Source organism: Nomascus leucogenys, chromosome 5, assembly GCF_006542625.1.
Source record: "Nomascus leucogenys isolate Asia chromosome 5, Asia_NLE_v1, whole genome shotgun sequence".
Classification (NCBI taxonomy): Eukaryota; Metazoa; Chordata; class Mammalia; order Primates; family Hylobatidae; genus Nomascus; species Nomascus leucogenys.
The window spans coordinates 68,773,484-68,789,505 of NC_044385.1; the positions used below are offsets into that span (position 1 = coordinate 68,773,484).

General features: G+C 41.0%; 1 protein-coding gene across 1 annotated transcript in view; it reads left to right on the plus strand.

The window, feature by feature from the left end:
- The first annotated feature begins 14,755 nt into the window (after positions 1-14,755).
- The window catches only part of TNFSF11 (TNF superfamily member 11), a 49,324-nt gene continuing 48,057 nt past the window's right edge, over positions 14,756-16,022 (plus strand). The window contains exon 1 of the mRNA XM_003270028.1: positions 14,756-14,981. The gene's annotated coding sequence lies outside the window, so the exon portion shown is untranslated. The remainder of the gene's footprint in view (positions 14,982-16,022) is intronic.

The following is a 16,022-nucleotide window of genomic DNA, read 5'->3' on the forward strand; positions in this document are numbered from 1 at the left end:
TTACTTGGATTTCTAGTGTTAGCTCCTGGGGCCACATTCTTGTTTGCTTTGCAAACTCAAGGAGAAATACTCACTGAGAAATTCACAGAGGAGCTAGATGGGGGATTTAGCTGCTGTCCTGGTAACTGGCTTAAACCCCATGATTGCAGAGGCTGCATCTGTTTTGTTCAACACCATATTCCTAGAGCCCAGCAGAGTGCTTAGCATTTAATGTTCCCAGAAAATATGTTTATCTTCTGTATGTGTGGAAAGTAAACACAACATGGAGATGGATGGGAAACCTCCCATGTAGACGGGAAGTAAGAGAAAATGTGGAAAATGAGGGAGAGTGGCAACAGGTGAGCTTACATTATTTTCTTTCATAATATTCCTTATTCAATTATGTTACCTTTCCCAGGCTGTCTTTTTTTTTTTTTTTTTTTTTTTTTTTTTGTAGAGACGGGGTTTCACCGTGGTCTCGATCTCCTGACCTCGTGATCCACCCGCCTCGGCCTCCCAAAGTGCTGGGTTTACAAGCGTGAGCCACCGCGCCCGGCCCCCAGGCTGTCTTTAAGACACCTTCTTAAAGGGATTGCTTCTTAAGGGATTGCTATTATTTCGATTGTGGTGGAGAAGAAAGAACGTAAAGTCTGAGTTTCCTTGAGTGATACAGTGAGTCTATTCAATCCTTTCTCTGTTTCAAAATATTTTTTCTACTTTTTTGACCTTACATAGGCACACATCTGTCTAACATCGTTGGAAAGTTCTGTTAGGGACAAAATTGTGATATTGAAAACATTGTAGTCTAGACTAGTGTAACATACAGGAGTGATCAGTTCCCAATTTGTATGAACAAATTAAATTTCTCTTTTGACCTTCCATGACACTGGAAGCCTTAGTTCTGTTGGAATAATTTTCCTGGCACTTGGAGATGGAAGTTTACCATCTTTGTTTTTTCTTCTCCACTAATGTATAGTAGACATCATCAAAGGAATATGTTATAAACACTTTCTTAAGAAAGGGAGATGTCCATTAAGCACTGATTGGATGCCTTGCTCTTTAAGATGTGAGGAACTGAAAATGCATGGTCTACTTTTTGCAGCTCAAATGTAGTGATAAAGCTAACAAGCTAGGTAAGGACAGTATATTGCACAATAAAAAGACTGGCTTCTGATTCTCCTCTGAGGTTCAGGGCCTCAACAATTGCCTGCCACTCAGGCTTCTTATATTTGCCACTCCCTGCTTCTACCTCTTTTCTAATTCCCAGGCTATGTCTTGGTGCTAAAGCTACAAAGTCACATCACGAAACACACATAGCAATTCCGTGGCTACTCATGATCTAATAGAACCACTCCACTGATTTTTTGAGTCTGAATCACTTGCTGCTGATTTGCAGTCTGACATCAATTAGAACACTAACCTTGTCATTTTTTTTATTTTTTTTACATTTGCCACTTGAAGATGTTCTTACTCTTGCCACAGTATAGGTCTAGGAGATTTAGGGAGATGTAAAGAAGAAGAAACAAGTCATGTTTTCTATTCCCAGAGGAAATTCAAACGCACTTAGAGTGGCTCCCGTATTTCATTGAATCTGCATCACTGTTGTTTGTTAACTGCAGAATTACTTTATACTCCATGAAAAAACAACACACAGCCAATTAAACTATGACACAATGCTTCTTCTTTTTCTGAAAAAGATGAAATTCTACAGGACATGTTGTTGTATTTATTTTTATTTTTTAGAAATGGGAGTGTCATTATGTCGCCCAGGCTGGCTTCAAACTCCTGGCTCGAGGCATTCTTCTCACTTACAGGCATAAGTCACCATGCCAGGCCACAATGCTGCATCTCACAATAATTTTAATACATATTTTGATTTCAGAGATGTTAAAATGTGAAAAAAACTCAACAAAACATACATGTTCATTTCACCTATTGTTAGAGCCAGTAATATGGGCATTCCCAATGAAAGCTACATTTCATGCTTTATAAAGTAGGCATTGTCAATGATATGAACTAGTATTTCAGAAACATTCTGTTTTATCACAATTATCACGTGAATTCTGAAAGAGCTGAAAGCTTGGACCTTCTGACGGCTGTTTTCCTGAGTGTGGATGGACACGGTCTAATGCTCAGCATTTCACTTACATTACAGTTTCATTCTGCTTCCATGAGCCCATTTATTTGTTTTAAATCCAACATTCTTTCTATGAGAATTTCTTTTAAAATAATAGCCACTCTTTGGTGCCGTCCACAAATAACCAGCCTTGCACGCTTGCTGCTGACTCGGCACTGCCAGTTAAACAGCCTGTTTCCCAGGGCTGTTGGGGTTCCTTCCGTCCTGCTTGAGGGATGCTAGGGCTGAGTGAGCCAGGACATTGCAACCCTAACTGGCTTTGGAGGTACAAGCTTGTCAATCAGGCTGCTGTCAGTCTCTGTTTAAAGGTGCAGTGAGGTTGATATTTTCCAAGGGAAAAATAGAAAAGTGTGGCTTGCTTCCTTTTTTCGTTTTATGATAGGAAACTTTGCTTGGTGAAGAATAGTTACATTCAAAACTGTGAGAGGTGGGTAAGAGCCACTGTGATCGCTTTCATCAGGAATGGTGACAGAATTTTGATGGTTTGCTTACTTGTCAACCTGCCTGGCTTTTGCCTCAGAGCAAGGCATAGGAGCTGTCAGGACAGAGGGGCGGGATGGAGAACACTCTACATTTCTCTGTCAATTTGTGTAACAGTAGCTATTATTTGCTGCAGGCTTACTGTGTGCCAAGGACTGTTCTAAGCAATTCACAAGCTTGAGCCACTTATTTCTGATAACACATACAATAAGTGGGTAATAGTACTAGCCCATCTCACCAATAAGGAAACTGAGTGTTACGTGTTGCGTTGTGTCTCCTTAAAACTCATGTGTTGGAGTCCTAACCCCTAGCACCTAAAGATATGACTATATTTGAAGATAGGGTTTCTACAGAGACAATCAAATTAAAATGGGGTCATTAGGGTAGGCCTTAATCGTGTCCTTATAAGAAGGGAAAATTTGGACACAGACAGGCATGCAGGGAGAATTAACATTAAGATGGTCATATATAAGCCAAGAAGAGAGGCCTGGAAGAGTTCTTTCTCTCACAGCCCTCAGACGAAACTTCCCTGCTGACAGGGGGCTTTCTTCTAGCTTCTGGACTAACTTGGAAGGAACTCTCAGACTTGTAGCTTCCAGAACTGTGAGACAATAAATTTATGTTGTTTAAGCCACCTAGGTTGTAGCTCTTTGTTATAGCAGCCTAAGTAAACTAATCTACTAAAGTTATGAACTGACACAAAAACCTAGGTGTCTGAGTCTGGAGCCTGTGCTCAATTTGACACCACTCTCTGCAGTCCTTACTGAGTTGGAATGCAATCTCTTCCTAGGCTTCATGCTCCGTGAAAATGGATGAGTCCATCTATGTGGGGTGCGTGGTTCTTATACATTTTCAATATCACACGGTAACCGCTTGTCTACCATGTTACATTGTTGGTGAAATATCAGTTACATTATTATTCCCCAGGGAGAAGCCAGGGCCAAATTGACCCTGTACATTTGTCCTATAATCTGAAGACCCACGCTGGGTCAGCACCAGAAACAGACTTCAGGGATGCTATTGTCCAGGTCAGCCTCTGGATCTGATGATTAGGGTCACTATAACCTATGACTAGGGTACACTTTTTAAGGCATTTAAAGTCTCCTTAAATTATATCCCTGATCATGTCATTCAATGCTCAAAGGCTTGGATGGCCATCCATCTCCTTGACATGCAGAATAAAATTGTTAGTCTTTTATCCAGTATTCGAGACCTTATACAGCATTGGCTAGGCCTTTGTTTTCAGTCTTTGCTAAAATATCCATGCCTTTTCTCCCCACATGTGCACAAGGGGAGGCATGCACACACTCAGACCCATTCTGGGCTCACAGCCATGCTGGCCTACCCCTGTTAGTCCAAGATTCTCCATGTATTTCTCACACCTCGCCTCTGGCTCTAGATATTTTCTTGAACTTAAACTTCTTCCTTTTCTCCTTTTCACCTAAAGACATTCTACTCACTTGCACAGTCCAGTTCAAACCTCACAATCCCCAGACATTTCTCCCATCTCTTCATTTGTTTCCCCTCTAACTCAAAGTCTCAGGACTTGTTTCCCAGCCAGACTTCCAATGCAGACAGTTATGACTCTTAGCCCCATGAGCTCTTGGAAGGCTCAGCCTTTGCTTTTCAATTTTTGTGTCCTGCACAGTATTTAGCAAGGCCTTCTTCATACAGTGGATACTCCATAAACTGTTGTTGGACTTAATGCAGTATCTAGGTCACCCCAATGCAGGCTTCCAAGCAGTCCCCAGAAAGTTCACCAGCCTTCAGAGACAAAAAGTGGAGACCGGGAGCCTCACCCTTCACTTTCATTTTAAGCACAGCCAGCTCATAAAGACAGAATCACTCTTTCTCATGTTTTTCCTGGAAGACAAAGTGTGGGCATATCATCACCAAGTGTGCTTTGTGGTCTCAATTTCACTGTCTACTAGCTTATAAGGTTTTATTTTGTTTCTAGACTTAACTACTTTGAACTCCAGGAGGAATATTACAGCATGCCCTGGCAATAACTCCTTTACCTTTGGTCAGGTAACAAAATGACAGCTCAGATAGCATGGTGGCCCCAAACAGAAACAACATTTGAGATCAAATTGGAAACTTAGTATGGTCAAAGTTTACTGCATTTCTCTAGATTGCTTTCTTCATAAGAAATGTGAAGGTAGCGCCAAAGCAATATACTTCCCAGCTTATGGGCCTGAGCCTCAGTGTCCAGTTTAAAACTGCTGTTGATCCTTGTGTCTTGATCTTGGTAACAACAACTTCATTAGCAGCATGATCCAAATCCTATGTCCCTTTGCCATGGGATAATTCATTTTGAATTTGATAGAAATTATTCAGCCCTCTTAGCAGGGTGTAATTTTTTAGTGTTAACCTGGAGTCATTTGCCTGGGAACAAATCCTGGCTCCAGTACTTACTAGATCTTAGGGATCCTATATATGACTTAACTTTCTGGACTTCAGTTTCATTATCCATAAGATGGGAGCATTTATTTATTTTAAATAAAGGACTGGTGTATAAAACTGTTATGATAAATTAATTAGTCAATACATGTAAAATGCATTGACTAGGACCCTGGACATAGTAATTGTTGGATTTGTTAGATGTTATTATTTTAAAGTGATCTCTTCACTGGAAAAAGGAAATGGCAGAGAATTCTATTGGCTTTGTTGTGAACTCTACCTCTAATTCCTTTCCCTCTGCTTCCTTTCTTTTTCTTTTCAGAACATGTTGGAAATTATAAGCAAACACGTAAGTGATGTATGTATATTTAGTTTCATAGACAACCTCAGTGTTACTTTCTGGCATTCTTCCAAAGTATCTTACAAGTTATCAATCTTGCCAGGACAGAATGTGTTTTCTGACCACTTCCCCTTTGCAATTAAGGACTGTGACCACTCGCTTACGCACAGACTGAGACCAGCAGCCTTAACCCCAAAGGAGGTCAGAAACTCCCAGCTCTCCCCGCCAAGGGGGCTAGCTGAGAACCCGATACTGTGTGTTTCAAGGCTGTGGCTAAGGCTGTGACCATAGGAACTGGGAACACCCACCAACACCCTATTTCCCCCAGCCCCACTTCCTTCGCTTCAATGCCATTAAGCATGGTTGCAGCGCCTCTGTGAATGTTTTGAGTAGAGTTAAGTTTCTGGTGTTTATTGTTGAATTGCTAAAGATTTGGAGAGAAGACAAACAGACAGACATACAATGAAGCAGATGACAAACACCCCTGGACAGACTAGCACTATGAGCAGACATGCTCAGGATGACCCAGGGTCCTGTGGAGAGGTCCGGGAAGGTCTGGGCTCTCATCAGAGCCCCAGGATTTGGTCAGTTGCTCTGCAAATAAAACCTGCCTTAGACATCCAGCAAAGAGGTTTATTTGCATAGGAAATTTGCCAGTCTGGCCTCCAAGATAGTAGGTCACAGTGAGGGTGGTGGTGAGTTTTCCTGTTTACTGTCTACCTTTGTGGACACATCTAATGTGGGGGCTGAAAGGGGTCAGCAAGGGCTGTCTCCTCTCCTGTTTTCAGATTTGGTGTCTCAGTGAAATCCAGTGCTTTGCCTCTTTGATTGTGCTCTGTCTCAGTGCTTCTCAATAGCACGTGAAGTGTAGAGAAGTAAAAGAAATGCACAAAGATTTCTCTTCTGAAGGTGTGGGAGGGCATGGGATTGGGGCTGTTTGGGCTGATGATGGAAAGGTCAGATTGCATTGTGTCGTCCACAGGCTTTCCAGCTGGGCAGGAAGGCTTCCCCCTCTGACTGCATCATGGCACTTCTTGTGCATACTCACTTACCCACAGAAACTAAACTCCACATGGATAGAGGCTGTGCCTATGTTCTTGGCTCCTGCACACCCAGCATCACCACAGTGCCTGGCACTATCAGACTCTTTGTGCCTATTTGTTGAAATGTCTACAAATAGACTAAATACATATCAGTTGGGATGGCCTTGATTTAAAATATATTAAGCCCCATTGCCTTTGTATCTACATTTGTGTTTGCCAGAACAATCATGCTGGCTTGGGGTTTTATCAATATGGTCATTGCATCTGTTTTCCCTTTTCTATGGTGGAAGCAGGGATAGTGGCCCTTCAAGAGCTGGGAAGAATATACATTTGAGAACAGCATGTCCAAGCAGCCTGAGATCTCCTGGGAAAATGGACTCCAAACGCTCTTCCATCCTATTTGTGGAGTCTTGTCGTATGCTGGCTTCTCCATCCGGGATTGACTGTAATTCCTTGAGATCCTGGAATCCCATCTCTCCTTGGAGAGAAGTTAAAAGTTTAAAGAAACTGAAGTTACTGGATCTGGTGAGGAGGAAGTTGAATGGCCCATTTTAAGATGATAAAAGGTTATATTCTTTTGAAGATTGTGTTGGCTGCAAGACTATAAATTATAGTTTAACACAGGAATCAAGAGTCTTACAATTTTACCTTTTCATCTAGTAATTCTTCTAGGAATATAGCCTAAGGATAACATATGGAAATCAGCAAAAGATCCATACCCAGTAAAATTCATCGCATTGTTACATATGCGAGCCAAAAGTGGGAAACAAGTTTAATGTCCAACAATGGGCAATGGCTGAGAAAATTATGGGGTGCAGCTATTAAAGTGGGAAGTAGGACATTTTGTTGTGGCTCTTTTGATACCATGGATGTTTTCTGTCCCTAAAGAACAAACCACTGAATTTCTAAGTCAAAAAAAAAAAAAGTGATATGTTTAATTCTTACCAATCTCTGGAACCCTAATTCTTTCTATTTTTGACTCTAACCCCCCAGGAGCATTGGGGATTGGGTGGGTTTTAGAGATAGGATTAGGCCGTCTACCATTCTCATAATTTGAGATTTAGAATAAAAAGTTTAGTGATTTATTCTTAGTGCCACCAAATAACTGTGGGTGTTAAAAGAAACATAACAACCAAAAACAGAGTCAAACTTTTACTTATGAAGATTCTATTTATTGATGATAAAACGTATTTATTGATGATATTGAGATAACTTATTGAGAAATACTTATAAGGATAACTTATTGAGAAATTCTTATAACATCAAATAAAAGCAAGACACACATGTGCATACGTTTATATACATATATACAGATATCATATACTCAATTATTAACATTGATTTTCACCAGTAAGTGATTATGAATAACTATTACTTTCTTCTTAATATTTTTATTTTTTTATAGATACACATTGATTCATAGTAAAGTAAAATTTTATATTAAATTAAACTTACATTAAATATAACATGATATTAAATTAAAATTATAAAAACATTTAAGATTATAGCATGATGGAGCTTCATTAACTATAAAGAAAAACTTACTGAAGGAAAATCAAAAAGTATTTAATATTGTACTTGAAATGACCTCCTCAGGAAAAATATGTGGCTGCTTCCTCCTTGAGGGTTATGGGGAGAGAAAGCCAATTTCTCTCCCTGAAAGATTAATGAATGTGAGGGCTGGGCAACCCTGGACCACAGGACACCTCTTGTGTTCCAAACACCTGTTGAATGATGGTGACACAGGAAGGACGGTTTAGTGCTGCAGCCAGAAATGGGTCACTGTCTTGCTGGGCCATGTTTTTCTTTTCTTTTTTTTTTTTTGACAAATGCTTTGCCAGCGAGGAGGCTCAAACACCTGTCCCAGGGTATGTATAATAATGCCCTCTCTTACTAAGTTTCCTATTTTTCACCTTCCTTAATAAGTTCCCTCCTTGTTATCACCTTCCTCCATTCAGGTCCCCTTTCAGTATAACCCCCATTACAGATGGTAGAACCCTGAGTGGTGGGGTTGATTTACTTCTCCCACTGTTTCCTATATGTTGTATTGGACTGGTGTATGAGTCATGCTGATGAAGTAAATGATAGTTTTAGTTAACAAAACCAGAAGCAGCCTAAGCTTTCTTGCCTTGTGCTTGGCTCTGACCCTTGCTCTTGACCCGTGAGGTCCAATTTTCTCAGGGATATAGATCCAGACCAGGATAGGCATCAGAACAGGGCAGAAAAGTCCTCTGTGGTCTTCAGTAGCCTTTGGGGTTCTCCAAATATGGCTAACTGTCTAATAGAATGGCTATGATATGACCATCCCGAATGGTAAAAGGAATCAACTACTTGTGATGGGCAATAAAGACATCTCATCTTTCAAGTAAAATGAAAGGCAATATACCTTTCATTTCATCAATAAATTTGATTATTTGGGGGCAGTACACAGAAGAAAATATTTTATGGAGCAGGTAGTTTGTTCCTAGAGATCTTGACAAAATACTACTGGGACAAGAAGAATCTGATAAGAGTTACTATTCATGGCAGCCTGGGTTTTCTTAGGGCCAACCTTGAAAGCATTGACTTGGACTTGGGGAATCCTTCAGAGCTTCCCTGGCCTCCCTGGGGAAAGACTGGATTCTGGAGCTGTTTCCTGGGAAGACTAATTCATTCCGGGAAATGGGAGAGGAGAAAGAAAAGGGAGAGGGGTATCAAGTAAATTGACACAACTTATTTGTTACATTTAGGACAAAAGAGTCCAGGAAGGAAAAATAGCTCCAACCTAGGTCAGAGAAGTTCCCTGTGTTCCTCCTGGCTCTTTATTCAAGACAGTAAAAGAGGATCCCAAGCAAAGAAGTCGTATCCCTACTAAGAAGTCTGTGGCTTTACAGAGATGGAATGAGAAAAAGTCTGTATTTGTTTGCGAGGGCTGCTATAACAAAGTACCAGGGACTGGGTGGCTTAAAGAGCAGAAACTTACGTTCTCACAGTCTTGGAGACCACAAGTCAAAAGTCAAGGTGTTTGCAGAGTTGACTTATTCCTAAAGCCATGGGGGGAATGATCTGTTCCAGCGGCTCCTCTTGACTTGTGAATGGCTGTCATTTCCCTGTGTCTTCATATTGTCTTCCCTCTGTATGTGGCCGTATTCAGATTTTCTCTTTGTATCAGGACAGTCATCAGATTAGATCCCAACCTAACTACCTCATTTTAACTTAAATACCTCTATAATGACCCTGTCTCCAAATATGGTCACATTCTTGGGTACTGAGGGCTAGGACTTCAACACAGGAGGATTTTTTGTGGGGGCTAGGGGGAAGAGGTGCAAAATTCAGCCCATTGACAAAGCCCATTTATTTCAGACTATGGTAAACTCTGACATAGGAGTATCTCCTAATCTTTAGTGCCTATAGGTCTGAGGTCCTCAGTCCTTTTCACCAGTAGGACAGCAGTGGTAAAACTCAGCCAGCAAACATTGCATGCAAGACTTCACTCTTACAGCAAGTACTGAATGAACCATGTACTCAATGCCAGCCTAGTTGGACCTGCTGTCCTTCTAAATGGAGCAATTGCAGAAAAAGCAAAGTTCTATGGTGAATCCAAACAGTCTGAAACCATGAAGCTGGGCAGTCTGGCTGTGTGGTGGAGCCCATTCATTATGGTGTGTCCTGATCATGTTTATTTGTCTAAACTCTTCTTGGTGTTTCCAAACTGCCCTCCTTGGACATTAAACAACAGAAAAGTGAGAAGCCATGCAGTTATAGTCATCTGTGGCTGAAGGTCTATGGTGAGGAGGCCCAGCCAGACTAATAGGAAGATCTGGGACACAGGGAACCATGCTGTGTCTCACTGGGATGGGGCCCTGCAAGCCCCAGGTTCCATGGGGCACAGTTTTGGTGTGACCGGTGGGGTCCCTAGAGCCAACTCCTTTATCATCAGCCAAAAGTAGTGCAGGTTAAACCGATGGACTGGGGGGAGGGGGATGGGTGATGAGGAGAGGGAAACACTCTCAAGTCCTTTCCTAAATGCCTTTTTCCTGCCCCAGACTGTGGTAAAATAGAGCAGAGACCAGCTGGCCAGCCTTGTTTGTTTAAGTTGTTGACTAATCTCTGAGTTCATGTGCTGAGCTGGTTCATGAAGTTCTTGAACTTTTATTATCCTTGGACTTCTGACACAATGAGAATGAAATAAGAAACTGCTACTATATTTAAAGCAGCCTATAAGATTGGGTGAATTAAATGTTTGACTTTGAATCCAAAGATTCAAGGAATTAAACAAAACTGTATAATATTCACTGAGAGCTACTCTGTGCCAGGCCCTTATTTGAAAAATAATGTTTTAAATGCAAAATGCTAATAAGCAAATGTAAATAAGAGATTCTAAAAAGTGGATATAGATCTGTGCTCTCCATTGTGGCAGCCACATTTCAGGTGTCCATAGCCACACATGGCTAATGGCTGCCGTATTGGACAGTACAGATAGAGAACATTCTCATCATTGCAGAATGTTCTAGTGGATACAGATAATGAACAATAAATATGGACTCATATAGAATATTTTTTATTTCAAAACATTTTGCAAACTGCAGTTTATGACACCTGGAAGGGACAGTTAAGACCGCTAGTTTATATGTCAGGACTGGAAATAACCTTAAAGATTACGAGATTAATGACCCACCCAATGATTAATCCACTCTACAGCTTCCCCACCAAGCCTCTGTCCATGTTGGGCTTGAAAATTCCAGCAATAGACATTTACCTTCAAAGGCAGTAAATTTTAGCTGAACTTTCTGTAGTCCAAGATGGTTAGTATAATTCAGTGCATGGCTCTTAGAAATGCTAATTTTTCTTTGAAAATATTAAGAAATTTTATATTCTTATAAATGCCTTTAGAGATGAGTCATACAATTTCCATAAAAATTGTGTATAGAAAGGGTAAACGTCAAATGTAAGTGTAAATGTCCAAAATAAACTGAGGTGATGCAGTCTGCCCACTTGTCCTGCAGTGTCCTTAAGTATGTTAATAATAATAACAAAAAAGAGTTTAGGCATATTAACATGCTAACAGATGACTTACTATGAACAATGATCTTATGTATTTCTCAATAATTTTTTTCTCAAAAAAATTTTACAATTGAAAAATAAGTAAATGTTCTAGATAAAAAATTAATCTTACCTTTTATAACACACCTCTTGAATTATAACCAATCACAGTAGAAATACTTAAATATTTTCTTTTCTTTCTTTCTTTTTTTCTTTTTTGAGACAGTGTCTCTCTCTGTCACCCAGGCTGGAGTGCAAGGGCACATCTCGGCTCACTGCAACCTCTGCCTCCTGGGTTCAAGTGATTCTCCTGCCTCAGCTTCCCGAGTAGCTGGGATCATAGGCACACACCACCACATCTGGCTACTTTTTGTATTTTTAGTACAGACGGGGTTTCACCATGTTAGCAAGGCTGGTCTTGAACTCCTGACCTCAAGTGATCAACCTACCTCGGCCTCTCAAAGTGCTGGGATTACAGGAGTGAGCTACCACACCCGGCCATATTTTCATAGAGTGCCTCTACTTGAGTAAACAGGGTATGCTGATGTACTCCGACTTTTCCTCAAGCTCTTGCCATGGTCGGCACCATAGGCCTGAATGGGACCATTGCACTGCTGAGGGGCACCTGCTGGGCGAGCCTGCAGCTGTCCTATTGCATGTTCCTTGTTTCCTGTGGGATTCTTCTGGCTCCTCCCCAGCTTTCACCTATCATTTCTAACGGCCAGTGGCTGTCCTTTACTATAGGGGATGTCTAGCCAGTGCTTCGATTTTTCTTTCTTTTCATATACACTGGATTTATTTTCAAAGGTAAGAGCCAGAATGATTACTCAAGATTCATTATGCTGCCACCAAGGAAAGTGCATGGACTTTGTGACAATGCTTTTCCTCGGTGCCTTTCCTCCTACTTACAGGGCTGACTGATGTTGATGGAAATCTGACTGGCTGAATAATGATGCTGTGTAGTAGTCATTGTAACAACAACAACAAAACTATAATAATAAAAAGAAGAATGGTGAGAACAACGACATGCATATATTAAGCACTGTTCTAAGGATTTGGTATAGATTGATTCATATTATACTTAAAACAACTCCATAAGTACTGAATCAGACCACTGCACCACTTAGGCGTACCAGCAGTGGGACCCTGTAACCACTCCCATTGAGTGTTTTGTCTTTCAAATGATGAAACTAAGGCATAGAAATATCACCCAGCCATTAAGTGGCAGATCCTGGAATGAATCACAGGACATGTGGGCTCAGAGTCCTTCTTTTTAGCCACTTTGTTTTAGGATAGATTTCTAAAGCTTTCATTCTGTAATGGAGCATGAATATATTCATGTGTAAGACAATCACTTATTTCTATCCTCTTATTTTGCAGGGGGTAACTTTGGTAAAACCTGTGTACAGTTTCATGAGAGGGAGCTTGTTATAACAGAGATACATAAGATCCCCAGTCAGACAGAGCTGATATGACATGGGTTCAGGCATTCGATCCTTCTTAACAAAGCTCCATCTGGATATCTCAGTTTTTACTCTTTTTCTTCTACCTTTCCTAGAAGGCTGGCAGTACCTTGCTTGCATGTGATACATGTGTATTGTTGTAATGATGATGTCTGCCCCAGTGGGTATGTCTGATATGTGTTTGTTCAGAAACATCTTACTGTATACATGTTTGCATCTGCATTACTGCTTCGATATTTTCGGATTGAGGAGGATCCACTGTATTCAACAACACTAATAAAGAGCCTACTATGTGCAGGAATTTTGCTAGGTGATGAGAGTACAAATGATGAATAATACAGATTCTGTATCTTCAAGGCTTTTATAATCTACTAGAGAAGACCCTCATATAGTTAAAGTCACTGTAATGAGGAAAGTGATAGGATAAGGTGAATGACAGGCCGGATGCGGCGGCTCACATCTATAATTCCAACAATTTGGGAGGCCAAGTTGGGTAGGTTGCTTGAGGCCAGGAGTTCAAGACCAGCCTGGCCAACATGCTGAAACACCATCTCTACTAAAAATACAAAAATTAGCCGGGCATGGTGGCACACACCTGTAGTCTCAGCTACTCAGGAGGCTGAGGCACAAGATTGAGCCTGGGAGGTGGATGTTGAAGTGAGCCAAGATTGCACCACTGCATTCCAGCCTGGGTAATGTCTCAAAAAAGTAAAATAAAACAAATAAAAAATAAAGGTGAGTGAGGAGCAAGAGACGAAGGGCTCTTAGAAAATTCTGGGAATTTGGGAACAGCAAGAAGGGGATATCCTCTGGGCTGAGGTTTGAAGGTTGAAGAAGGTTGTCAATGAAACAAACAGAAGCAGGAAAGGCTTCACCAGCATCTCAGACCTATGAGTGTGAAGTGGAGCTTGGCCAACCTGCTCTTCCTCCAGAGCATTTCATTTCAGCTAGTGGCACCAATTCAGTTGCCAAAGACAGAAACCTGTGTGGCATCTTTGACTCCTTCCTCTTCCTCACCATGTCATGGCCAGTCAGTCACCAAACCCAATAGACTCCACTCCTAAGTGCCTCTGAGACTCATTGCTTCTCTCCACCCCTTCTGCCACCACCATGCTCGGTCCTGGCCTGGATGTGGCCCGTGGTCTAGTGACTGGCTCTCTGAGTCCAGACTTGCTCTGCCCATCTCTTTCTACCACCATCCCTCAAACCTATTCTCCACATTGCAGTCAAAGCACATTCTAAATTACACAACAGACATGTCATTTTCCTGAGAAAAAAACTTTCAATGACTCTCCATTGCTCCCGAATAAAATTCAAATTTTTATTGTGAGTGACAAAAGCTTTGTGACTCAATCCCTGCTCATTTTCTAGTCTCATTTTTCACTATTCTTCTTTCCACTCTGATCAAGCTACACTAAACTTCTTTCAGTTCCTTGAATACATCCTGTTTTGCTTCTTGGCTTTTATATGTGTGTCTTCCCACTTTGCTTGGATAACTGACTCATCCCACAAGCCTCATCTTAAATATGGCTTCCTCCAAAAAGTCTTTTCTGGACTCCCAAGTCTAGGTTAAGAACTTCTCTCATGTGCTCCCAGGACACATTTTACTAATTACACTTTATGGTGACTGCGTTTGCTTGTGTATCAGCATGTTAAAGTGGAAACTAAATCCTAGGTGGCAAAAACTCCCATATTTCGAAGAAAGATACTTGTAGAGAAGGAATCTGGAAACTAAGTTAAGGATATACATAATTGAGGTTGGAGTAATCAAGCCATAGTTTGTTTAGAGAATCTGTGAGAGGGGCTTTGAGATAAGCAGTTGGAGAGGTTGATATTTGTTGTGAAGTTTCAGGTAACTAAGAGCCTGGGATTTGTCTCACATCTAAGAAGACTGAAAGCAAATGGTGTCTGAAGCTGCCTCTCTGGTGGCAGAGCTAAGACCAAGCTGAAAGCAGTGAAAACAAACTGTGTTTTCACTGACAACAAGGCAGAATGTGTACGAGGGATGTGACGTGGGCAACCAGGAAGGGGACAGTCTGAGGATCATTTTTAAAGGGATTCCATCCAAGAAGGTTTCCAGCCAGAGGCAGGCTATAGCCAGAAGAAAAGAATGAGAGGTACTATTAGTTGCAGAAATTGAGGGGAGAATTGTAAACAGTCAGCTAGGGAGAGGGAGTTTCAGTCAGATGTTTCCAGTGGGAAAATCTTTAAGAAAACACGAAAGAGTATCATGAATGAAAGAGTTCACGCTGAACATTTTACCAAGCTCAGAGAGCACCAACCCAGGTTATAACTTTACTAGTCAAATAAGTCCCCTCCAGTTCCATCCCACCCGTAGCAGGCTCCCCTTCCCATGGTAAAGTTTCCAGACTGAAAGTTCTGAATTGAGGGAGGGAAGAAGATTTAACTTGAAATTCAATCAAAGCTTTTATTATTAACTTGGACCTCTTCTTTTAATTTTTGAAATGAGCGTGTTCACAGGACTAAAAGTGACCAGAGGACTTTTTATCATTTATGTAAGAACAAAGAAATTAGGCTGGACAGGGTGGCTCACACTTGTAATCCCAGTGCTTTAGGAGGCCAAGGCAGGTGGATTACTTGAGGTCAAGAGTTCAAGACCAGCCTTGCCAACATGATAAAACCTTGTCTCTACCAAAAATACAAAAATTAGCTGGGTGTGGTGGCAGACACCTGTCATCCCAGCTACTCGGGAGACTGAAGCAGGAGAATCACTTGAACCCAGGAGGCGGAGGCTGCAGTGAGCCGAGATTGCACCATTGCACTCCAGCCTGGGCAACAGAGCAAAAACTCCATCTCGAAAAAAAAAAAAAAAAGAAATTATGAAACCTACCTGAGATTTCCAGCCAGAGGGAAAAAATATGGACTACTTGTTGGTTTTAAGGTTTTTTTCTTTGTCTTTGGGTTTCAGCAGTTTGATTATGGTGTGGCTAGGTGTAGATTTCTTTGTACATACCCACTTTGTGATTTTCTGACATTTTAAATCAATGAGTTGATGTCTTTAATCAGTTTGGAAAGTTCTCACCATAATATACTTCTATATTCCTTCTGTTGCATTTTTTTCCTGTCCTTTTGGAACTCCAATTACACATATATTAGACCGTTTGATAATGTCCCATGTATTTCTCATGTCCTCTTCT